General features: G+C 42.9%; 1 protein-coding gene across 2 annotated transcripts in view; it reads left to right on the top strand.

Annotated features, from left to right (window-relative positions):
- The first annotated feature begins 8668 nt into the window (after positions 1-8668).
- The window catches only part of FHL1 (four and a half LIM domains 1), a 67569-nt gene continuing 59683 nt past the window's right edge, over positions 8669-16554 (top strand). For both annotated transcript variants that reach the window (XM_030934541.1, XM_030934539.1), the window contains exon 1: positions 8669-8836. The gene's annotated coding sequence lies outside the window, so the exon portion shown is untranslated. The remainder of the gene's footprint in view (positions 8837-16554) is intronic.

The following is a 16554-nucleotide window of genomic DNA, read 5'->3' as shown; positions in this document are numbered from 1 at the left end:
TTCCAGGAATCCGTGGGCACAGTCAGTTGTGAAGAAATCAATTTCTAGACCCTCAACTTTTAAAAAATGATCTGCCTGAGAAAGCTGTGTCTGAGGCAGGTGGATTCTCCTTTTCCACCTCCTTTTTCTCAACAGCCCTTCTCCCATTTTACAAAAGAAAGACAACCCCTTTCTCCATCACTAATCTGACTTTGACGTATTGCCCCAAGGGATATAAACCTCCCTGTGCCAAACAAAGGGAGAAGCCAAAATAAGGGTGTTGTTGTGGAAAAATGAGTGACCCTGAACACTGCATAACAAGACCTTTTGCAACACGGTGGTTTCCAATTCTTTGTCTTCAAAAAAATTTCTGAAGGATCTAATGGAATTGTCAACCAATAAATCATTAAAATTAATTTTTGGCAATAGATTCATGATGGGATGGGATTTCGGTTATATAACTCAGAAGAAATACAAACGTTTGTATAGTAACACTGTGAGAAACGTCCTTCTACTTAATTACGTAAACAAAGCTTCTTAGCCTTAATATTTTCAAAACATGTAAACAGTCAAAATAAAACTTATACAGAGCCCTGTCTCATTCTAACCATAAGCAATATTTATCCACAAATGGCATGAACTAATTGAAAAAGACTTCATCCATCTCTAAGAACTACATTTCCAAAAAAGTTTACATTGTGCATTTAAACCATTTTTCAAATCTTGTTACATATTTAAGTTATTTTGATTAATTGTGTACTAAAGATAACTCTACGCAGAAAACTTTTTTATATTCCACCCCCTAGAAAACATTTTTTAAACATGTAGAACTTTATGGTGAAAGAATTTTTAAAATGTAATTTATGTACATATTTGCATTGCAGAGATGTATATAGAGTGATGAAAAACAGACTTACACGTGTAAAATATATTACATTAGTACAAAATTCTGTGAAAGAAGTGAAGGAGATATGACTTAAAGGAGAAAAAAGGAGCAATGTAAAATTTCCAACTGTTAATGAAGTTAATCATGTATAATACTTAGATGGCTAATGGTGGGTATGAAACAACTACTCTATTTAAATCTAATTGAATAGAATAAAAAAGTGATGTAATCATTTTAGAATGTCAATATATACTATACGCCCAAAATAACTTCGTTTTGTAACTATTTAAACATGGGATGAAAAAGTTTAGATACCAGCTTATAACGTGAATGGTAAGGTAAGTAAAATGTCTCACTCACTGCTGTGTACCTAGTGGCACCAAGCACAGGGCCTTTCTCAGACAACCACATAAATTATTTCTAAACTGAATGGTGTGGGGGTACACAGGTTTTCAAAATTATTTTAGGAAGCACATGAGCAAAAATGTTTGAACACACCTGAGTTTATAACTTACCCTGGGCCACACCACCAACCGAGGCCAAGCTTAGACTTGAACCCATGTTTGCAAGATTCCAAGGCTCATGGTGCTTAGACTATACCTGAGGGAGATAAAGGATGTTATGAATGTTGGTCTTAATTATTAACTCCATTCTGTTTAGAAATACTGTATTTGGTTGTCTAATATGAGTAAGGCCCTATGCTTGGTGCCACTAGGTTACTAGGTTGGTGCAAAAGTAATTGCGGTTTTAACACACAGTAGTGAGTAAGCATTTTACTTACTCTCAAGAAGTTGAAAACCTTACATGAGAGATAAGCTGCCTTCATAAAATCTTTAATATAAGATTAAACATGATAAGGGCAAGAGACAATTATGATACGTGCTACAGAAAAAGAGAGAGAAGTGAGGCGTGGTGGTGCATGCCTCTGGTCCCAGCTATTCAGGAGGCTGAGGTGGGAGGATCACTTGAGCCTGGGAGGCTGAGGTTGTAATAAGCCAAGATCGTGCCACCGAACTCCAAATGGGTGACAGAGTGAGACCCCGTCTCAAAAAAAAAAAAAAAAAAAAAAAAAAAAAAAAAAAAAAAAAAAAAGAAAAGAAAAGAAAAAGAAAAAGAGAGAGAGACTGAAGGGTTTGAGCAGGTTCCAACATCAGATAGACAGATATTTGTAAAACAGGTAAAATTTGGACTGTAGTAGAAATGGGTGAAAGAAGGTAGAGAGAATTCATTCACCCATCCATCTATCCACCCAAGAACCATTAATCAAAAACATAGCAACTAAATGTAATAAATGGGTCTTTAAAATTTGTGGCTGGCACAATGAGATGTCTCCTCATGCCAGTTAGAATGGCTATTATCAAAAGGACAAAAATAACAAATTCTGGGAAGGATGCAGAGAAAAGTGAACTATTGTAGATGGTTGGTGGGAATGTAAATTAGTGCAACTATTATGGAAAACAGTATAGAAGTTCCTCAAAAAGCTAAAAATAGAACTAGCCTATAATCCAGAAATCCCACTACTGGGTATATATCCAAAGGAAACGAAATCAATATGTCAAAGAGAAATGTGCACTCCCAAGTTTTATTGTAGCACTATTCACAACAGCCACAATATAGAGTCAACCTGTGTCCATCAACAGATGAATGGATAAGGAAAATGTGATACACACACACACACACACACACACACACACACACACACACACAAATGGAGTACTATTCAGCCATAAAAAAAGAATGAAACCCTGTCATTCACAGCAACATTATGAGCTTGAAGGACATTATGTTAAGTGAAATAAGCCAGGAACAGAAAGACAAACACTCCATATTCTGACTCATATGTGGAAGTTAAAAATGTTAATCTCATGTAAGTACAGAGTAGAATAGTGGTTACTAGAGGCTGGGAAGGGTAAGGGGATAGGTAGTAGTGAGAAGATGGTTAATGCAAACAATGTTACAGCTAGATGGGAGAAATAAGTTCTGGTGTTGTATGGCACTGTAGGGTGACTATCGTTAACAATTATTGTATATTTTCAAAAAGCTAGAAGAGCCCATCTGAATGTTCCCAACACAAAGAAATGATCAGGCTGGGCGCAGTAGTTCACACCTGTAATCCCAGCACTTTGAGAGGCCAAGGCGGGCAGATCACCTGAGGTCGGGAGTTCGAGACCAACCTGGCCAACATGGAGAAACTCCACGTCTGCTGAAAATACAAAATAATTAGCCAGGCCTGGTGGTGTGTGCCTGTAATCCCAGTTACTCGGGAGGCTGAGGCAAGAGAATCGCTTGAATCCAGGAGGCAGAGGTTGCAGTGAGCTGAGATTGCGCCACTGCACTCCAGCCTGGGCACTGTGTCTCAAACACACACACACACAAAGATCAGTGTTTGAAGTGATGGGTATGCTAATTATCCTGATTTGATCATTACACATTGTATACATATATTGAAATATCACACTGTACCCCATAAAGATGCACAATGATTATGTGTCAATTAAAAATAATAGTAAAAAAAGATTATTTCTTGACATGGAAAGATGCTTATCATTAAACAGATTACCAGGTCACCAAAATAGAAACTGTTTATATCAGGGGTCAACAATACTGGTTCTTCACAGAACAAAACCAGTATTTTCGACTTCGTGGGCCATATGATCTCGTCACAACTACTCCGTTGTACTATCGTACTGAGGAAGTAACCACAGATAATATGTAAACAAATGAATGTACTTGTGTTCTAATAACACTTTATTTCTCGACACTGAAATGTGAATTTCATATGAATTTTATATGTCACAAAAAATATCCTGCTTGAAATAAATGAACTGTAAAAACAACGTTTGGGAGACATCTGGAGAATTCAGAATCCTGACTGGGTATTTTTTGGTATTAAGAAATTTTCACTAACTGTTCCTAGGTGTGATGATATTGTTCTTATGTTATAAAAAGGAGAAAAGCATCTTTATCTTTTAGCCACATATACTGAAGTATTTCCGGATGGAATGATATGATGTTTTTTGCATTTGATTTTAAATAATCCGGTGTATGTATGTTGGAGGGAATTGGTAGGATAACTACAATTAAAACAAAATAGATCATGTGTTGATAATTTCTGAAGTTGGGTGTTGGGTCCATGGAAGTTCATTACATTATTTTCTCTATTAGGTATATGTTTATAGTTTACCATAATGAGTTTTCAACATGGCGAAACCCCATCTCTACTAAAAATACAAAAACTTAGCCAGGCGTGGTGGTGGGCTCCTGTAATCTCAGCTACTCGGGAGGCTGAGGCAGGAGAATCACTTAAACCCTGTGGGCAGAGCTTGCAGTGAGCAGGGATCACACCACTTTACTCCAGCCTGGGCAAAAGAGTGAAACTCCATCTTAAAAACAACAACAACAACAACAACAAAACAACAACACTATTATAATTTAATGCTTACCATGTTCCAAGAAACTGGAAGTATAAACAAGGAAAATAAATTGTGTGCTCTCAAGGAGCTTATGATCTTCTGGGGAAAATAGACACATGAAATGGCCAGGTATGTCATGATTACCTGCTGTGCTATCGGCATGAACCAAATGCCACGGGAGAACTGGATTCTGCCTGAGTTGGTCAGGAACGGCTTGAAAGGGACAGTGAGGTTTCACTATTTCAGAAATAGAATTTCTAGGGCTTGATGACCTATGGGATGTGAAAAAGACTGAGTCAAAAGTAATAGCAGCTTTTACTTTGGCCACGTGGGTGGGTGGTGTGCCATTAACAGAGACAGGTAATGGTGTTGGGGGGGTGGGGGGGGAGAAATAGATCAGGGTGGGGGCAGGCCGGGGAGAGTTCAGCCTTAGACCTACAGGAAGTTGTTGAAACTTTTCTAGGCAGAAGGTTACTTAGTTACTGCAGTAACTAAGGTTTCAAGAGGGGAATGCACAGGATGTTTTTGGAGATCCTTCTAGATCCCAGACTAACAGCCTACTTGGGGAGAGGCAGGAGGTAAGGTTGGCTGGAGAAGTAGGTGTGTTCTCTGAGAGTTGTTTTGGGCTCCACCATTGACAGGACACGGGATGATCATGAAATGGAGCCACTGCTTCCCTGTGGGTTCCATTGACAAAGTCAGATGAGCACCACTTTGAGGGAAAAATCACTTACCTGAAAGAAGCAGCCACTTTGGATGACTGTAATAAAAAGTGATGAACACTCTACTTTCATTGTTTTGGAAGCAGAGTATACAGGTTTGGATTGTGGGCTCTGGAACTAGGCTGCTTGGTTTTAAATCCTGGTTCCAAAGTTGCTTAAGTCTCAGTTTCCTCATCATCTATAAAGTATCTCATATAAGAGTAAATAAAATGATGTATGCAAACTGTCCATTACATAATACATTTTCGATAACTTAGAATTATTAGTTCTAATGGTACTTTTTGAAGAGAATGTAAAGGACTTGATTACTTTGTGTGATGATAAATGCTTCATATTTCCTTCCAAGGGTGCTTTAAATTCTATTGAAATTGAAGGCCGTTTTCCTCGCACCCTATTCCTTACTAAACAGAAATCCAAACGATCAGATTTGAGATCACACTACCTGCTTTTAGTCTATTTAATTTCTTTTTACTTCTTAACACTGAAAACATTACCAAAATGTAGCACACAAGTTCACAATTTGGGCAACCCCTTTCTTTTTATTCGTTTTGCTTGTTCTGCAACACAAACTACAGTCCCTGACATGCTTTCATTGGAGCGATGTGTTTCCATGACCCACATAATTTGAGTCTGTCTCAAGGAGATGCAGTGTTAAGAGGCAGACTGGGCTGGCCTTGGGTGCAGACTAAGGTGGGGCAATGTTGGAGGCAGGACGCCTTGTACCTAGTAAGAGCATCACCAATGTCTGCACAAGGGAGGAAGGGAGGAAAGAAGTGGAGGTGGCAGGAAGGAAGGAAGCAAGAAGGTAGGAATGGAGCAGAGATGGGGGGAGCGACAAGGGGGAAAAACAAGAAGGAAGAATGAATAAAGGAAGAGGAAGAAAGGAAGGAGTCTTGAGACGAATGAATCACAACTAACACTGATTGAATGCCAAAGAATAGCCTGAAGTTTCCCTGAAAGAGGGTCCTCTGTCCAGAGCCTTCCATCATGGGTGCCTCTTGGCTGTTTCTTTTGGGCTGGGCACAGGGCTGGTATGGGGTGGGGAGTTGTCTGTGGCCAAGCTAATTGTTCAGTGCCTTTCCATGATGGAGTGGGGGCAGACTGGCTTCCTCTTCTCCTAGGCAGTGTAGCGGGACTTCTCTTGCCATCTAGAAGGACCAAACTTCAGTGCTTCTGAGGGCTTAGAAGGCGAAAAGAGAAAGCCCAGGCCCCTGGTGCCAGGGGCAGAGAAGGGGACTTTATAAGGGCTTACGCTGCTGGTTCTCTGGTAAGGGAGACCACTAGCCAGTTTGTGCGACATGGGGCAAATAGGAATCATGAGGATCTATTTGCTGGATCTATGTATACCACACCACCCCTACACCCGCTCCTGCCATCATCATCTACCTCCATGGTCTTCTGTACAGGGAAGAATGACTTTCAGCAGATCGAAGGCAAATTCTTCCCATGAATCCAGTCCTTATTCCATCTCACCTAGGCAGGGGGCTTTACTCCTTTAGTAAACCCTCCTGTCATGCCTCACCAACCCCTCTACTGATTATCCCTAAACTGTTGACCAACAGGCTCTCATCTCTCAAATCACAAAGAGAGAAGAGAATCTTTTCTTGTCCCTACTCGCTCCTCCAGTTCTGCTCCATTGTTCTTCCCCTTTACATTGGAAAGTCTCAAAACAGTTGTCTACCCTATGCTGTCTCTACTTCAACTCCAATTCCCTCTGCAACCCTGTTCCATCAAATCCTTCCACTTCCCTCCACTAGCACCACCCGAATCTAAACCACCATCAGCTTTGATAGAAACTATTGAGAAAGCCTCCTAATGTCCCTATTTCAATTTTTAATGTGTTCTGAACTATTCTCCACATAGTAGTCAAGGTGGTCTTTTAAAAATGTAAATCAGATCTGGAATACTACTCAGCAATAAAAAAGAGCAAGCTATGGAAACACCCAACAACTTGGATGAATCTCAAGGAACTCAAAACCGAGTGAGAAAAGTCAATCTCAAAATGAATATTGTATGAGTCATTTACAAAACATTCTCGAAATACCAAACTTACAGAAATGGAGGACAGATTAGTGGTTGCCAATGGTGAAAGACTTGGGGAACTGAGGAGATGGTTATTGCTATTTTATAATTATAGTACAACAGGTAAGGTCGTTGCAATGATGAAACCGTTTTATGCATTGACCACGGTAATGGAAAGAGGCCACACATGATAAAATTGTATAGACCTAAACACACACATACCAGACACGCACACACACACACACACACACACACACACTAGAAGTAAAACTGGAGAAATCAAAATAAGATTGGTAGATTGTACTAATGTCAACATTCTAGTTATCTTATAGTGTAGTTTTGCATTGGGGGAAATAGGGCAAGGGGGACACCAGATCTCTCTGTATGATTTCTTACAAATGCATATGAATCTACAATCATCCCAAAAGACAAAAGCTCAGTTAAAAGAAATGTAAGTCAGACCATGTCACGCCTTGGGGTTAAGCCACTCATTCAATGCCCTCCCATTGATTCTGGAATGAAGTGGCCTGCCCATGGACTGCACCTGCCCATGGACAAGCATGCAATCCAGGATCTGGTCCCTGCCAACCTGTCCAGCCTTACTTTCTGGTACTCTCCCCAGCTCTCCTGGCGCCAATCATGATCACCACCTTTTAATTGCAAAGCATCAAGATTTGGTCCCTCCTTCTGGCTTGCTTTCTGGAAAACTTTTTCCTGGCTCTTTCATATCTTTCAGGGTTCAGCTTAAATGTCATCTCCTCCTTTCCTAATCACACTATTTGCACTTCTCCTATACAAGCTTTATCCAAATTTGATTATTTTCTCAATTCTTTATTGTCTGTCTCCCCGACTAGATTACAAGCTCCCAGGGCAGGGTGGGTACTGTCTGCAGACGACGCTGTTATCACCAGCGCCCAGCACTGAGCTTGGCACATGGCGAGGGCTCAGTAAACTGAATGCTGAGTGAATGAGACGCCACGCGCCGCTTTGCCATGGGTGCTTTCTGAGTGACGCTAAAACGCTCTGGATGGTGGCATTAGGATTATGGATGGGGCTTCTTCAGCTCCCTCCGGCTTGTTACTAAAGGGGAGGGGTCGTCGGTGGGCCTTTCTGCGCGGCTCCGAGCCACCGGGTTCCGAAGTCGGGGGCCGAAACGGCGTGCGCCCCGAACCGGGGCCGCTTTTCAGGGAGTGCGCAGGTTAGCGAGACCCCCAGTGAGGCGAGACACCACCCTCACTTGGCTGTCTTTGTTGCTCCCACCTCCCCAGCCCCGGCTGCCCGCAGTGACTCGTGACTCCCACCGGCCTCTAAGGCCCGCTGCGCGAGGGAGGGGGCCCGAGGCGCCCCCGGCCCGCCCTCCTCCCGGCCTTCGGATCCGAGCGGGCCCTCGGGAAAAAGCCTGCCACCGCGTCCCCGCAGCCACCCTCTCCGCGCGCCTGGGCCTCTCCAGTGGCGGGGACTCGTGGGCGCGCGGGGTGCGTGGCGAGCCGCCCCCCTCCCCGCGCCAGTCCGGCCGCCTCCCGCGCGCGCGCCCCGCACACAGCTTCCGTGCAGTGGGCAGAACCCGGCCCGGCGCGCGCTGCGCCCCGCCCCGGGCCAGCCGCGCCCGCCCCCGCGCTCCTGCTCCCTCCCCTCCTTCCCTCCCCGCCTCCCCCGTGCGCACCCCTCCCCTCGCGCCCCTCCCGCGCCCTACATCCACCGCCCGGCGGAGGGGGCTCAGTCCGCAGCCGCCGCCGCTACCGCCGTGCCTCGGCCTCGGTGCAGGCAGTGGCCGCCGCCGCCGAGACAGCTGCGCGGGCGAGCATCCCCACGCAGTAAGCCCGCTTTCTCTCCGCTTGTGCGCGCGTGTGTGCCTCCCGCCCGCCCGCGTCCTGGGTCCCGGGGGAGCGGCTGCCTTCCTGCCCCGCCGCCGCCGCCGCTCTGGGCTGGTCCCTGCGGTCCCGGCTGCTTGGCCTTCCAGGGCTGGGTACCTGCGGCCTCGGCGGCCTCGCTGAGGCCGGGGGCGGGGGGAGTCCCGGGCTGCGGCGTGCGGGACGAGGGACTGCGAGGTCCCCCCTTGTGTGTGCCTCGGCCTCCCCTGGGTTTTCACCTCGATGGGGACTAGGAGGCACTGGGGTGGAGGTGGGGTATTGGGAGTGAAATGGGGGCTCTCCATGTTTTCCTGTGCCGGGGATGGTGGGGAGTTAGAAGGGAGTGAAGGGGGGGGGGCCCTGGTTTTGTCACCAAGGATGGCGGGCAGTGGGGGGTGCGGCGAGGTGGGGACACCTCTTGGTTTTTTCAGGCAAGATAGCTAGCAGGGGCTGTGGGGAGCGAGTGAGGATGAAGCGGTGGGTCGACTCCCTTGGTTTTCCCATCAAGGATGGCGGGGATCGTGGACGGGGGAGGTGGGAGACCTGCTTTGCTTCGCTTAACGAGAAATGGCTGGGGTGGCGATGAGGCGTAGAGGTGAGGGGGCCCGCCTGGGTTTTCCTGACGCGGATGCTTGCGGGGTGGTTGGAGGATGGGGGTGGGGTACAGACTAAGGAGGGAGGGGGAGGGCCGGCTGTGGTTCTTCTGTCCAAGGGGGATGGCGCGGGTTTGGCGAGTGGGGGTGGGGAGGGGGTATTTCAGCTCCAGCGTGGAATCTAGAGAAGCACGAGGAAGGTTCTATCACGGGGGTTGAGCCTTAGAAGGTGGGTTTTCAAAACTGCAGGGCGTGACCTTTCCCGTCTCAAAAAGCGTGAAATCCTTACAAGGTGCCGTCTGTTCTAGGCTCTGGGAGAGAGATTTCTGCTTTCGAAGTTTCTCTTCCTTTCCTCTCTGCTCTTAGTCGTCCAGGACTAGGTAAACGTTAAAAAAATCATCAAGGCTAAGTCACTGTTGTGTCGTTCGTGGTGAGCGCTATATTATTTTCTGCATTTGGGAATGTGCGAGTTTTTCAGGTTTGTTTTGATTGCCCTTTACAATAAACACCCCATGCTGGGGAGACCCCTTGGGAAAATAAAAGGACAAGGCTTATTAATGGTATGCCAGGTTTGGATTTTGAATTCCTGAAGGGCAGGAGATAACATCCTTGTAGCATTTCGCTTGGTTTTCAGAAGAGTAGAAATAGTAGAATAAGCGTATGTATTTGCTGGAAGTCTCCTTGTATTCATTTAAATTATTCCTTCGGGATTATCCGAGCCCCCTTTGATTTGGATTTGGAATAGATCCAGTTTTCTTAATTGGAGCCATCATCTTGTAATTGCTTGTAATTCTTCTCTGGGTTATCAAATCTATGGCAAGCTTATAGAACAGCAGGAATAATTTTTTCCGTCATCTTGATTAAGACAGTTTCAATGTAAATGTTATGGTGTTCCTTGGAAATGTGAACATTTGCAGAATAGCACAAGTTTAAATTATGGGCCCCCCTGGAATTTTGTAAAGCTTTTCCCGCCCCAGCTCATCTCCAAGAACCAGGACCTCCGGATCCTTACACTGAAGAAGCAAGGGCTTCTGGGATGGTAGCTTTGCGTTTACAAACTCATGTTCATATTTGCTTAAGAAGAATACGTATTAAGCAGGCATTTGCCTTTTATGTGGTGAGACTATAGTGTTTTTCCGTTTTTGGTTACATAAGGTTCCAATCAAGTGTTTACCTTCAGTCTTTAAAAATGCTTATTTAACATTTTTAAGGGCCAATATAATCTTTATGCAACAGGAAATTGGTCAGATAGGCCATGATTTGTGCAAACCACCTCACAATAAGTATAGTCTAAGACTATCATATAGATTCTGTAACCATATATGGTTTTTGAAATTCTAGGCTACCATTCCCATATTTAATTTTCAGAAAAGGAAAATATTTTTTTCAACCAACTCTAGATTTTTGAGTGAAACTAAGAAACATTGTGTAAGATTTAAATTGATAAAATTCCTGCTGTATAATACTAGTGCATTGGAGGTAATTTAATATATATTAAATGAATGGACCACTAAAAAAAAGTAATTATTATTTTTTTCCTGGAAGTGTCAAACTGGAAATGTTTAAGAGGAAATAGATTTTTAGTTACAAAGATCGACAAAAATGTATTTATTTACACCATTATATTATAATGTTAATATGGTATTCACTCTGTGCCCAAATAACAATAGAAAAAATAGCATATTTTTATAATAAAATTTAAGCCTAATGTGTTTTTCTCTGAGGAGTAGAATGCAGAAAGTGGTAAAAATCTTTTACAGAGAGAAGCATGTTGATAGGAAGTGGGCTTTAAGTTTCTCTCTGGACAAAAGGTGTAAATGGCATATTTTTTTACCTGGCTTTTTGAGAATCTGTTGCCCTCGAGGACATGAAAGACATTTCAGGAATTAACAGAAGTCGGATCAGATTCTCTTGCTAGATGTTCTTAAAGATTTTGCTGATATGCGTTTGAAAATTTGTAAATCAGATTTTCATGTGAGAAATTAACCCTCACCTCTAAAGTTTGAGCATTAAAAAAGTTTGTTGAAGGCATGGAAGGTAATTTCCTGTGACTGAACCCTGTTTTTCCACTCTCCACCTCCTAGTTCCCTTCTTCCCCATGCCTCTCCCTTTTCCCCCCTCTGGTGCCAGCAACGTTGGCTTTTATAACCTTATGGAAGTTGAACCAAATGTCCCTGCTTGCTTGAACTTGAGGCCTTATCTATTTGGCTGCTTTCCCCAACTTTTGCCTACTGAACTTTTTTTGTTAATTGAACTATCTAGTTGTTTGGATTTGGGGTAAAAGGGAGGAGACTGTAATTATTTTCTCTTAAAAGATCTTTTAGCTGCTGTGGGAGAAGAGCGGAGAAAGGTTCTTTTTTGGTCAATGGTGTACTTAATTAAGCAGAATATATGACTGTTCGTTTATTCAACAAACATTTGCCGAGTTACCTCCTCTGTTGGAGGCTCCATGCTAGGTGTGGAGATATTTGGTTGATAAGAAATGGCTTCCGCCTTTCTGATGCAGTTTTGAAAATGAAAAATAGATAGTGAATCTGTTGTGAATAATTGAGAATTGTCTGGAGTTTTTTGGAGAGACACATAGCAACCTTCTATACAACCATGCAAACGGTGGGGGCGTTTCTTTCCAGTCACTTATTCACTGCATAAACTGTAACTTGCCCTCTCAACTAAGACATGTTTTTTTTTTTTTTTTTTTTTTTTTTTTTTTTAATTTTTTCGTTTTGGGAAATCGTATTTTTTAAGTCATGTTAGGGTCTATGGCCTTTTCTTTTTTAAAAAAATAAAGTAAATAAGACAGCCGATTTCTTGATGTTTACATTCAGCTTTGTATTACTGTATAGAGTAGGGAGAAGTGGATGGCCAGCATCCCTTCCTGTGACTTAATGCATCTCTGACGGCAAATTGGGCCTCCCCAAAATATTTTTCTGGGGTCAACTTTGAATTATGGATAATAATGCATGATGGAGCCCAGAAGAGTGGATAGTCCTAAATAGTAGCTCGAATAAATCTTTGACCTTCTACAGGGCTACTTCCTGAGTGCCTGGAGAAACCCCCTCTGCGTGGATAGTGCCACACTGGTGGTTTTCAGCCAGGGCGCTTTTGCCCCCCCAGGGGTCACGCAACAATTTTTGCCAGATGCACTCTACCGGCATCCAGTTGGTAGAGGCAGGGATGCTGCTTAAATATCCAACAGTGCATAGGGCAGTGCCTGGCAGCAGATATCCAGTCTGAAATGTCAGTAATGCTGAGGTTGATGTAATTTCCTCTACAAAATGTATCAGAACATAATTCCGGGAGAGTAGAGAACAATAACAGCGTCTTGAGGTGACTGAGTAGTTGGCAGAACTCACTTTATTAGTCTCAAAAATGACTAGTTCCAGCCAGGTGCTGTGGTTCACACCTGTAATCCCAGTACTTTGGGAGGCTGAGGCAAGCAGATCACTTGAGTCCAGGAGTTCGAGACCAATCTGGCCAACATGGCAAAACCCTGTCTCTACTAAAAATACAGAAAATTAGCCTGTTGTGGTGGTGTGCGCTGGTAGTCCCAGCTACTTGGGAGGCTGAGGCATGAGAATCGCTTGAGCCCAGGAATTGGAGGTTGCTGTGAGCTGTGATTGCACCACTGTACTCCAGCCTGGGTGACAGAGTAAGACCCTGTCTCAAAAAAATAAAATAAATAAATAAAAGTGACTAGTTCGTGCATACCGACCTGAAGAATTAAAGAAAATAACAGCTACCATTTATGGCACTTACTCTGTGCCAGAGGACTTGTATACATTATATATTCTCTTCATTTTGTAAATGAGGAACCACACTCAGAGAGGTAAGGGAACTTGCCTGGGGCCTCACAGCTAGTCAAGGTTAGAAGTAGAAATCAAGATTAAGATTATTACTCCTTTGAAGTTCATGGTTTTAAGCACAACTATGCATTATCTCCCTTTCGGCATGCATCATTCAAAATCTTAACAAAGTGAAAATTACTATATGTCCTATATACCATTGGGCTTGCCTGAGAGTAATTAAAACCATGAATGCTAAATGTGATCATACTTGGAGTAAGTGACAAGGAGTAGGGGAAAAGAGAACCAACATTAATTGAACACCTACTAAAATTTCAGGAAGCATGCAAATTAAATATACACCCATTGTCTAATTTGATCCTCACAGCAACTCTGCAGTTATGATGCACATTTTACAGATGAGAGTGGGAGATATTTGTTAGTTAACTTGTCTAAGATTGCACAACTAATAAGCAGCAGGGCTGGGATTTGAAATGATGTCCCACAGCCAAGCCACTCTTTGCAGCTTACTCTAAAAGTTGGAAGTAAGTTGAGCCTCTTGGAGAAAGGAAGGTAGGCCTGGGTAAAAAGTAATTTCAGGCAGAGCGTGGTGGCTCACACGTGTAATCCCAGCACTTTGGGAGGCCGAGCTGGGGAGATCACCTGAGGTCAGGAGTTCAAGACCAGCCTGGCCAAAATGGTGAAACCCCATCACGGCTAAAACACAAAAATTAGCCAGGCGTGGTAGCGGGTGCCTGTAATCCCAGCTATTCGGGAGGCTGAGGCAGAAAGAATTGCTGGAACCCAGGAGTCGGAGGTAGCAGTGAGCCGAGAGAGCACCACTGCATTCCAGCCTGGGCTCTGTAGAGCTAGACTCCATCTCAAAAAAAAAAAAAAAAAGGAATTTGAGAGGTAATGTGTAGTAGACGTTGGATTATATTCAGGTAGAGAATGGAGAGGTGAATTGCTGTACCTTCCTCAGCTGATGAGAATTGAATTCTACATGGAATTTGTTCTAGAGATCTACTCAAATTGAAACAGTGATTGTCATTTTGTCCAACTTCATTTTCTATCTTACCTGAATTTTCCAAGCTGTGCTTTGATAACCATGAACCTGGAAGTTGTGGAAGTCTGTGCTTAACCTTTCAGTAGCTCACCTTCCACCTTTCTTAGGGCTGTCCTGTAGAACATAGGAGTGACAACATTTGGTTTTTGTCTTCTTTTTACACAATTTAAACATTTGTGCTTGCTATGGAAGATGTTTTTATAATACACGACATCAAATTCATTCTTGTGTTTTTCATATGGGGTTGTTTTGTTTTGACAACTAAATATTTATTTTAAGTTTTAATGTGTTTTGTTTCAGAGCACAAAAAGAGGAAACATTTAAAAAACAGCCCAGTCACAATCATTTTGTCTGAAAAGCATTTTTTTTGGTTGGGGGGGGGGGGTACAGGAAAAGGACTGCATGTTTCATTTCATTTACTTCAATTGGAAAGGAATTTTAACCATGATTCTCAAGGGCCAGGATGCTGGAAAAAATGTTATTTAGATAAAATGCGTGTTTTGATTTCCACATAGAACTGTGAGTCATAGATTCTGATTATAATAATAATGTTCTGATTCTACTACAGCAGTCAGCCACTTGGGTAATCAACCAGTGTGTATAGACATGCATGGTGATACCATCTGATTTGTCCCATCACCCACTGATTCATTCTAGAGTAGACTTGAGCGATCTGATGGAACTTGCAAGAATGAATGATCCTTTTGAAAATCAAATTTGTCAATAAGAATGGTACCTTTTATTGTAGGAAAATGCAGAAAATGCAGAAAAGCTTCAAGAAGAAAACCAAAATCAGTCATAATTCACCACCCATAAATTAATGACAATATTTTGTATGTCCTTTAAAAATGCAGTACTTTCTAAAAATGGTGGATTCAAGCCCATTGCAAAACCTCCAACTTATATAGTGTGTTATTTTTTTTAAAATGACTAGAAGATTTTCGGAATGACTGCTACATCTCTAGATAGAAGTCACGGTCATAACCCATGAAAAGGGAAAGCTGACAGGCAGTTGGAGAACTATGCTATAGCATCTTCCTGACAGCTATTTAAAGGAGCTTAAGGATAACTCCTTTAAATTTCTCCTCTTCCAACTTGAATGATCGAGTTTCAATGCTAAAAGAGGCTGTCAGTACCCACCTCCCATTATTTTACAGATGAGGAAACTGAGGCTCAAAGGGGTCAAGGATCTAATGTGCTAACATCAGAGTTCCAGCTTGAATTTTTAGGTTGTCTTCATAGGTAGGTAATTTTTTATTTCCTAAAGATTCCCCCTAGTCAAGAACTTTTTCATGGCCTGACCCTCAAAAGAACAAGCTCTTCTGGTGGGAGTATACTATAAAGGATACTAAAAGGCCGAGTATAATACTTCCTAATTTCAGAATATGTTCCAAACAGTTGTGGGCAGTACAGGAATTTTTCATGTTATTTGCTTTATTGTAATTGAATATTTAGTGATGGGGAACCTCTTGAATGGGTCTAGCTCTCAGTTTAATTTCCCCTAGCCTATGGGGCAAGTGCCAAGACATATATGAAGTATGCCTGTAGGTACAAAAATGAAAGATGACATTAAAAGAGTCTTTAGACATAGGTAGCCTGGAAAATCACAATTAGGGCTTTTGCTCCATGAAAGTATTTTTTTTTCCTTTATAAAGGGAGATATCTGTTGAAATTGTGGGATAGAGATTTTAAAGATTGCATCTGCTTCCAAACTAAGGTCAAAAGTTAAATTGTAGTAAATGTGTGCAGTGTGGTATCATTAAACTGCGCACACATACATGAAATTGTTGTTTTAATCCGGCATCCTTTTGTTGTTTTTTTTTTTTAGGTGGAGTCTTGCTGTGTCGCCCAGGCTGGAGTGCAGTGGTGCTCTCTCAGCTCACTGCAACCTCCACCTCTCGGGTTCAAGTGATTCTCTTGCTTCAGCCTCCCTAGTAGCTGGGATTACAGGCACGTGCCACCACACCTGGCTAATGTTTGTATGTTTAGTAGAGATGGGTCTTCACCATTTTGGCCAGGCTGGTCTCAAACTCCTGACCGCAGGTGATCCACCTAGCTCGGCCTCCCAAAGTGCTGGGATTACAGGCGTGAGCCACCACGCCCAGCCTTAATCTGACATTCTTAAAAAAATAAGTTAATTTGCTTTCTTCTCCCTTTTCTCCTGCCCCATTTCGTTTCTTTCTGTAGCTGTGAGGGTCACTCTTCATGTCTATTTCACTCTCAGGGTGACTTTTTTCAGTC

This window comes from Rhinopithecus roxellana, chromosome 7, assembly GCF_007565055.1.
Source record: "Rhinopithecus roxellana isolate Shanxi Qingling chromosome 7, ASM756505v1, whole genome shotgun sequence".
Lineage (NCBI taxonomy): Eukaryota > Metazoa > Chordata > Mammalia > Primates > Cercopithecidae > Rhinopithecus > Rhinopithecus roxellana.
The sequence above is the reverse complement of the archived record's forward strand: the minus strand, read 5'-3'. Positions and strand labels throughout refer to the sequence as shown.